Source organism: Colobus angolensis, unplaced genomic scaffold, assembly GCF_000951035.1.
Source record: "Colobus angolensis palliatus isolate OR3802 unplaced genomic scaffold, Cang.pa_1.0 Scaffold37, whole genome shotgun sequence".
In the NCBI taxonomy this organism is placed as follows: domain Eukaryota; kingdom Metazoa; phylum Chordata; class Mammalia; order Primates; family Cercopithecidae; genus Colobus; species Colobus angolensis.
Genome location: NW_012117043.1, coordinates 41,525 through 51,517, shown reverse-complemented (window position 1 = coordinate 51,517; position 9,993 = coordinate 41,525).

Genomic DNA, 9,993 nt, shown 5'->3' with positions numbered 1-9,993 from the left:
TACACAGCAGCCACCAATACTGTCACCAAACTTAGTTATTGGAGTTTGCAACCCATGGGTGATCAGAACAGAGTACGACAAGGAGAGCTGCTAGAGGCAAGAAGTGACTGCGGACGACTTGACACCGAGAGAGGAGAGAGAATAATTTCAAAAAGCAGTTCCGAGAACAAAAGAGTAGTAGTAGTTTGGGATCATTTTGCAGAACTGCAGGAAGTCAGTGCCATCAGAGTTCTTGAGATTTCCCAGTGTCTTGGACATTTGTGGTGATGGGTGTTCTTAAGGATGGTGACTCTAGTTAGTGAGAAGAGCTAGTTCACAATCATTGCAACAGTGTTTCCCTCTTGAATAGAAGGTGCTGGTTTTTAATGTCAATACTAAATGTTCAGTAACAACTGGCTGCAGTTGACATTCCCAAGCAAAAGTGGGTGTCAAGCCCTATCTACTAGAGGAACCAAAGGAGAACCAGCCTTGCATGGTTGGTCATCCGGTCACTGAACTTTCTGGTACAAAGTCAGAGGTTTGGGACTAGCATGAGAATAGAACAGCAGTGGGATGAGTAGACAAGGGAGCCCACACACAGACCTGCAGGAATGTACGAATGAAGTACGTGGGCACCGAGGCATTTCAAAGCTGTGGGGAGAGGATGTCTTGATTATTTTATTATTATTATTATTTTGAGACAGAGTCTCGCTCTGTCGCCCAAGCTGAAGTGCAGTGGTGCGATCTCAGCTCACTGCAAGCTCCACCTCCCAGGTTCACACCATTCTCCTGCCTCAGTCTCCCGAGTAGCTGGAACTACAGGCACCCACCACTGCGCCCAGCTTATTTTTTGTATTTTTTAGTAGAGACGGGGTTTCACTGTGGTCTCGATCTCCTGACCTCGTGATCCGCCCGCCTCGGCCTCCCAAAGTGCTGGGATTACAGGTGTGAGCCACTGCTCCCAGCCAGATGTCTTGATTAAATCAATGGTGCAGGGATGATTGGCTAAGGGCTTGGAAAGGCATAAAGTTCCATCTGTGCTTCACATCATATGTCCAGATAAGATTCAACGTCTAAAGAGTTACATGTCAATCAACCAGAAATTGGAAAACAAGTGCCTGGATTATTTCACTTAGCATAATGTCCTCCAGGTTCATCCATGTGGTTGCAAATGGAATACTCCCTTCTTTTTTGGGGCTGAATGGTATTTTCTTTTACGTATAGACCACCATTTCAATAGAGAATTGGTTAAGTGATTATATATTGATACAATGGACTTTTATACAGTCATGAAAGTCATGTTTTAGAACAGTCAATGCTCATATCTATTCTTAAGTAAAATAGTAGGCTACAAAATACATATAGCTCCAGGAGCTGAGCAAGAGAGTGGCTCTGCCTGCTGGGCCTGTCTGCTCCCCTGAGTTAGGCACTCCAGGAAGGGGTTGAGAGCATCTGAGTCTTGGGGCCCAGCCCTGAGGCCCTCAAACTATCCCTGCCTACTAAGGGGCCCTCAGGGACAAATGCAGAACCAAAGAGTTGCACAGCCACAGAGTCTAGTGTGCTCAGCCCTTCAGTATGTGATAGAAATAGGCCCAGAGAGGGCAGGTGACCTGCCCAGGGCCTTCCAGTCCTCACACAGCTGGAACCAGGATTCACAGTCCCCAGCCTGGAGCACTGGACATCACATTTCAGGGGAATTGGGGTGCTGGGCTCACACAGGAGAGGTCTTGCTAGCTGCCAGCCTGGGGCTCACCTGTCTGCTGTCCACCCCTTCAACATCCGTAGTGGGACTCACAGGTACGAGGCTGGGACCTTCTGCTGCAGACACAAAGCACACCACCACCTGAGGTCCAGGGTCATGATTTGAAACCCACCAAGTGCCCATCAGCCCCTTCCCAGGTTGCAGGGAAAACAGGACCCCAGCCCTCACATGCTGCCTGGCCACCTGCTGCTCACGAGACCTTGTCGCCCCATCTTTAGGAAGGCTTTGTGTGTGTGTGAAGATTTTTACATGCACTTGTCTTAAGGCATCTTCACAGCCCTGCAAAGTGGGTTTGATTGTCGTCCCCATCTTACAAGTGAAACAGGTTTCCAGAGTCTGAGTAGTTTGCCAAGGTGGGGAAGGGGTGATCCAGGACTCAAACCCAGGTCCTCCAACTGTCACATTCTCTGACTTTCTGGGGGTCAGCACCCCCAGTCCCTTGTCTCCTGGTCTGTCAGAGACTCAGCAGAGACCCCAGGTGGAAGCTCAGTGAGCTTTGGTGTGTGATAGAGACCTGGGGTCTTGTCACTGTCCTGACACCTTATCCTCTAGGTGGCTTTGAAACCATCTGTGTCACTTTGGGCTTCCCCAGAGGTGCCAAACCTGGCCCCAAAATTCAGTCACTCCACCCAGCCTCTGGGGGCTGAGGCAAAAGCTCCTCTTTTCTCCACGAAGCTAGAATGAGGACCTTCTGGGGGCCCAAGGTAAGAAATGGTCTATTTGTAAAGGGCCTGGTGTCTGGGTAAGCTCTGTGTATTTTCTTACCTTTGCTTTTTGGGGAACCTCATTCAGAGGAGACTTGGCAGCCTCTCTGAAGACGCGGAAGTGATGAATGGCAAAGCTGCAAGAGGCTGGAAGCCCCACCTAGCATGACTTCCTTATTAGGCACATGGGGAAACTGAGCCCCAATGGGTGGAACGGGCCTCCACGGGCACAGCTGGGACAAGAACCCCGAATTCCCCAGGGCCCTCTACAGCTCAGGCTGTGCAAATGGGGCTGGTCCCGAAAGATGATCCAGGCTGACGCGGGGACAGCCAGACTGGGAGGCGGGGCTCACTGGCCAGCCACCCCAGGGGCAGCGTGGGCACTCGGGCAGGAGACCCGCACAGGAAGTTTCGAAACCTTCACCAGGATTTCAGAACCGTTCTAGACCCCGTGCAGATTGTCTCTCTGTTAAAGAAGGCGCTTTGAAAAGCTGCAGAAGAGGCTCCACCTTTAATCCTCAACGGGCATCTTTCCTCTAGTCCATCAGCCCACAAAGACAGGAAATTTGATGGAAAAAAACCAAAAGTCATGCCACAGTCGGGTCTCAGTAACCAGGGGCCACCAGAGGCGCCGCATCCAAGCCCGCCCGGGTTTCCACCCTAGGCCAGCACTTTCCAATCCCAGAAGGCCCATCTTCCAGCCCTGAAGCGGTAAACTCCTGACCTCTAGTGGCGAGCGCGAGGAACCGCACCCTGGCCCGCCTGCCCGCCGAGCCCCGGCCCTGCCTGTTCCTTCTCAAACCGCGTGAACCTCCCGATGCATGAACTCTGGCTGTGGTCGATGCAGACTCTCCTGCACTGCTTAACACCGTATTGCTATCATGTGACGGCTGCAGACACCGTCCTCAAACTGCAGCCCCACAACGCAATTTTTATATTTTTCGTCTGACCTACCCGAAGGTGTCCTTTTTAAGTCTTGTTAATATTCATAATGACATATAATCCAAAGTAAATGGAAACGTCATACTGCGATTGCATTGCCTTGGCGAGACTCTCGTCTTAACAGATTTCGAGGGGGTGGGGCCGGTGGCTCACGCCTGTAATCCCAGCACTTTGGGAAGTCAAGGTGGGAGGATAGCTGGAGACCAGGAGTTCGAGCCCAGCCTGGCCAACGTGAGAAACCCCCATCTGTACAAAAAAAACAAAAAACACAAAACAAGTTGGCCGGGCGTGGTAGCATGCACCCGTAGTCCCGGCTACAGAAGAACTGAAGATGGCTCCCCATCTCATGCACGGTAAAAGCCACAGTCTTTATAAAGTTCTACATGTAGCTGGTACAGTGTTTCACGCCTGTAATCCCAGCACTCAGCACTCTGGGAGGCTGTGGTGGGTTTCACTTGAGCCTGGGAGGTAGAGGCTGCAGTGAACCCAGATCATGGCATTCCAGCCTGCGCGACAGAGTGAGACCCTGTCTTAACAAAAGAGATTTGGAGGGGCCGGAAGGGAAGGTGGAAAGAGGAAAAGGCAACTGGAACTTAGGATACGGTCTTGTTACTCTTCACCAGGAACCCATTTGAGGTAGGCCCCCAAGTTACAGATGGGAAAACTGAGGCCCAGAGAGGTTAAAACACTTGTGCAGGCCGGGCGCCGTGGCTCAAGCCTGTAATCCCAGCACTTTGGGAGGCCGAGACGGGCGGATCACAAGGTCAGGAGATCGAGACCATCCTGGCTAACACGGTGAAACCTCGTCTCTACTAAAAAATACAAAAATACTAGCCGGGCGAGGTGGCGGGCGCCTGTAGTCCCAGCTACTCGGGAGGCTGAGGCAGGAGAATGGCGTGAACCCGGGAGGCGGAGCTTGCAGTGAGCTGAGATCCGGCCACTGCACTCCAGCCCGGGCGACAGAGTGAGACTCCGTCTCAAAAAAAAAAAAAAAAAAAAAAAAACACTTGTGCAGAATCACACAGCTATTCGGTGACAGAAGCACGATTCAAACTGAGGCCTTCCAAGACTTTTTGCACCAGGACCAGTCAGCCATGCTGTTACCGACTCATTCAGCAAACAGCTGTGGAGTATTGACTCTAATGTCAGCCCCTGCCTGGGCCCCCAAGAGAGAGTCATCAGTGAGATCATCCATGAATAGCAGACACAATGATGGTATGTTAGAAGGTGACCAGCAGGAAAAAATATGAGCATGAAGGAACCAGGTGGGCAGGTGAGGTTGTGCTTAATAGGGAGGTCAGGCAGGCCTCGAGGTAAGTGTTGAGCTAAGACTTGGAGGAGGGGCGGAAGGGAGCAATGGGGACATCTGGGGAAAAGGTTCTGAAGGCAGAGCCATGCTTGGCATGACTGAGGAACAGCAAAGTGGCCAAAGTGGCCAGAGCAGGATGGGGCAAGGGAAGAACAGTGGATGAAGGCAGAGGATCTGACCCAAGTCATGTAGAAAGTTTTTTGTTTTCTTTTTGAGACAGGTTCTCATTGTATCTCCGGGGCTGGAGTGCAGTGGCGTGATCATGGCTCACTGCAGCCTCGACCTCCTGCCTTAGCCTCCTGAGTAGCTGAGACTAGTCATGTACCATCATGGCTGGCTAATCTTTTAATTTTTTTATTTTGCAGAGATAGGGTTTTGCTATATTGCCCAGGCTGGTCTTGAATTCCTAGGCTTATGCAGTCCCATCCCAGCCTCCCCAAGTGCTGAGTGCTGGGATTACAGGCGTGGACCACTGCACCAGCTACATGTGGAACTTTATAAAGACTGTGGCTTTCACCGTGCATGAGATTGGAAGCCATCTTCAGTTCTAAAAGATGCCCAGTAGAGGACAAACCCATAATCTGGGGCAGGTCAGCAGGCCCAGGTTGAAGGTCCCCTCTGTTGGGGGCTTGCCAGAGGGTCCAGCCTTCAAGTCCCAAATGGCGTCCAGCATGCAGGGTGGCGGCATGACTCTGCTGAAGGTTCTGGCTGCCAACTCCCTTAGGAAGCCCCTGTGTGCTGACCCAACTCTCCAGGCCTCCAGCCCATTCTCTGAACCACCTGACACCCTTTCCCGTGCATTCCTTTTCTGCTTATGTTAACCAGAGTGGGATCCTGTTGTTCGTGACAAAGAGCCCCGCTTGGTGCTCTGATGCAATCTGTCTTCCAGGTTTCAACTCAGGTGCCACTGCCCTGTAAGGCCTGCCCCGTCACCCCAGGCGCTCCCACATCTCCCTGCTTTCTGTTCTTCAGGGTGTTCATCACCAAAACCATCTCGTGTAGTTATTTCTTCCTTTCTCTCACCACTAACCTTCATGAGAGTAGGGGCCACGCCCACCATTACCCCCAGTAACCCCAGGGCCTAAACCAAGGCTGAGGGAACAGGAGGCCGCTAATGAGTATTTCTTGAATAAATGGGTGAAAGCTGCTGATGTGGACATTTTATGAAAGGAGTCAAAGCCATGTGTCTAGAGCGCCAGTTCTGATGATGTCGGGTCCAAGCCCAGATGTGTGTTTAAGAGCCTCGGTTCAGCTCCAGAAGACTCCTAGGATACAGGTGAGAAAGGACTCCAGGGACCACTGGCTTATCCTGAACAGAAAAAGGGAGAGGGGCCGTGCGCGGTGGCTCATGCCTATAATCCCAGCACTTTAAGAGGCCGAGACAGAAGAATAATTTAAGCCCAGGACTTCAAGTAGAGCCTGGGCAACATATCGAGGTTGCATCTCTACAAAAAATTAAAAAAATAAAAATCAGCAGGACATGGTGGCATATGCCTGTGGTCCCAGGTACCCTGAAGGCTGAGGCGAGAGGATCACTTGAGCCTGGGAATTCAAGGCTGCAGCGAGCTATGACGGCACCACTGCACTCCAGCCTGGGAGACAGAACGAGATGCCGCCTCAAAAAAAAGAAAAGAAAAAAAGCAATCTTATTGAGGAATAATTGATACGCACAGAACTGCACATGGTTAATGTGTACAATTTGGTAAGTCTGGACATTTGCAAACACCCATGATACTGTCACTACATGGAGGGAATAGACATACCCTACACCTCCCCAGGTTTCCTTGTGTCCCTTTGGTTTTGGTTTTGTTTTGGGTTTTTATGTGTGTGGTAACAACACAACATGAGATCTACCCACTTAACAGATTTTGAAATGTACAGTATTGTTATTCATAGGCCCTGTGTTGTACAGCAGATCTCTAGAACGTATTCCTCTAGCATAACTGAAACTTTACACCCATGGAACAACTCCCCGTTTTGCCCACCCTCCAGCCCCTGATAACCACTATTGTATGCACTGCTCCTGTGAGCTTCACATTTGTAGATACCTCATAAAAACGGAACCATGGCTGGGCATGGTGGCTCACGTCTATAATCCCAGTACTTTGGGAGGCCGAGTGGGTGGATCACAAGGTCAGGTGATCAAGACCATCCTGGCTAACATGGTGAAACCCCTTCTCTACTAAAAATACAAAAAATTAGCCGGGCGTGGTGGAGGGCACCTGTAGTCTGTAGGCGTCATCTGTAACGGACGCTTGGGCTGTCATAACACACTTTCTAGGCTGATCCATCAGTACATGGGTGATCCAAAATGGTAGCCTCCAGGCACCGTGGCGGACACCTTTGATCCCAGCACTTTGGGAGACTGAGGCAGGTGGATCAGTTGAGCCCAGGAGTTCAAGACCAGCCTGGGCAACATGGCAAAAACCCATCTCTATGAAAAATACAAAAAACTAGCCTGGCATGGTGGCATCCACCTGTGGTACCAGCTACTCAGGAGGCTGAGGTAGGAGGACCACTTGAGTCTGGGGGACAGAGACTGCAGTGAGCCGAGATAGCACCACTGTACTCCAGCCTGGGCAACGGAGTGAGATCCTGTCTCAAAAAAAAAAAAAAAAAATCGGTTGCCTCAGCCCGGGATGTGAGTGGCTTTTCAGTTTGGCTCTCCAGGGCTGCTCAGGAACATTTCCTGTATCTCTTAGTCTAGCTTCTCAGGAGAGAAATGACAGCATCTCCTTAAGTCAAAGGTCAGTGATGTGGTGACATCACATGGTAAAACCATGGCTATGGGCAAGGCACACAAAGTCAGAGGAGTCTTTCCCAGGAAGTGCCTGGCCCAGTGGGAAAGGGGGAGGGAGAGGTGGCAGCCAATGGAAAGAAGGGGCAGGAGCCAAAGCAGGGCCACGGGACCCGAAGCAGAAATGGTTCAGAAAGCAAAGACGAATAAACAGCCAATAGCAAGACACTTAAAAAAAAAGAGAGAAATGACCTACATGACCAAAAAAGGGTGAATAAATTCCACTACGGCCATCTGAAGGCTATAAAGTTATGCAGCCATAGCCATGTTTAATGGCGAATAATGGTGTGGTATCTTGCAAATGTGTAGGGAACAGAGAAGGATGAAAATTGAATTTAGACTGCATGCTTTTTCTTTTTCTTTTCTTTGAGACAAGATCTTGCTCTGTTGCCCAGGCTGGAGTGCAGTGGTGCAATCATAGTTCACTTTGAGCTTGAATTCCTTGGGTTCAGGTGACCCTCCTGCCTCAGCGCCCCACCCAGAGTAGTTGGGACCACAAGTGTGCACCACCATGCCTGGCTGAATTTTATTTTACTTTTTGTAAAGATGGGATCTCACTATGTTGCCCAAGCTGGTCTCAAATTCCTGGATTCAAGCCACTCTCCCTCCACCATGAGCCACTGCCCCACTGTGATCAGTGATGTGGAGCTTCTTCTCATGTGTGCCTGTCTTCTCCGGGGAAATGTCTAAGCCTTTTGCCCATTTTTAAATTGACTTCCTTGTTTTTGTAATTGCTGAGTTGTAGGGGAATTTTTTAAGTTCTGGATATTAATCCCGTATCAGACATACAATTTGCAAATATTTTCTCCCATTCTGTGAGTTGTCTTTTCACACTTTTTTTGGTCTTTTCTTTTGAGATAGGGTCTCACTCTCACCCATGTTGGAGTGCGGTGGTGTTATCTCGGCTCACTACAGCCTCGACCTCTTGAGATCAAGTGGTCCTCCCACCTCAGCCTCCCAAGTAGCTGGGACTACAGGCACATGCCACCATGCCCAGCTAATTTTTAAATTTTCTGTAGAGATGGAGTTCTCCCTGTGTTGCCCGGGCTGGTCTCAAACTCCTGGGCACAAGTGATCCTCCCACCTTGGCATCCCAAAATGCTGGGATTTATAGGCATGAGCCACCACACCTGGCCTCTTTTCACTCTCTTCATAGTGTTCTTTGATGAAAGTTCTTAAACTGATCAATTTATCTTTTTATCTTTTTTTTTTTTTTTTTGGGGGGTCTCGCTCTGTCACCCAGGCTGGAGTGCAGGGGCGTGACCTCAGCTCACTGCAAGCTCCGCCTCCCAGGTTCATGCCATTCTCCTGCCTCAGCCTCCTGAGTAGCTGGTACTACAGGCGCTCACCACCACCCCTGGCTAACTTTTTGTATTTTTAGTAGAGACGTGGTTTCCCCGTGTTAGCCAGGATGGTCTCAATCTCCTGACCTCATGATTCACCTGCCTCAGCCTCCCTAAGTGCTGGGATTATACGCGTGAGCCACCACGCCCAGCCTATTTATCTATTTTCTTTTGTTGCCTGTGCTTTGGATGTTATATCCAAGAAAACACTGCTGAATCCCATGTTTTCAAGGTTTTCCCCTGTTTTCTTCTAAGAGTTTCATAATTTTAGCTCAAGTTTATGTTTTTGATCCATTTTGAGTTAAATTTGTATATGGTATATGGTAAGAATCCTACTTCATTCTTTTACATATACTCAGTTTTCTCAGCACTGTTTATTGAAAAGATTGTTTTTTCCCCTATTAAATGGTCTTGGCATATCTCTCTTTCCTTTCTTTCTTTTCTTTTCTCTGTCTCTGTTTCTCCAGACTCAGCCTGTTTATTGAAAAGATTGTTTTTTCCCCATTACATGGTCTTGGCACCTCTCTCTTTCCTTTCTTTTCTCTGTCTCTGTTTCCTTCCTTCCTTCTTTCCTTCTTCCTTCCTTCTCTCTCTTTCTCTCTTTCTTTCTTTCTTGTCTCACTTTGTCACCCGGGCTGGATCACAGTGGAGTGATCTTGGCTCACTGCAACCTCAGCCTTCCGGGTTCAAGTGATTCTCGTGGCTCAGCTTCTCGAGTAGCTAGGATTACAGGCATGCACCACCACGCCTGGATAATTTTTGTATTTTTGGTAAAGACAAGGTTTTGCCATGTTGGCCAGGCTGGTCAAACTCCTGACCACAAGTGATCCTCCTGCCTCAGCCTCCCAAAGTGTTGGGATTACTGGCGTGAGCCACTGTGCCTGGCATGTCTTCGCATCCTTTTCAAAACTCAACTGACTGCTGACAGGAGGGTTTGTTTCTGGGCCCTCTATTCCACTCCATTGATCTATGTGGTGTGATCTTGGCTCACTACAACCTCTGCCTCCTGGGTTCAAGTGATTCTCCTGACTCAGCCTCCCGAGCAGCTGGAATTACAACAGGTGCATGCCATCATGCCCAGCTATTTTGTATTTTCAGTAGAGACAGGGTTTCACCATGTTGGCCAGGCTGGTCTCGAACTCCTGACCTCAAGAGAT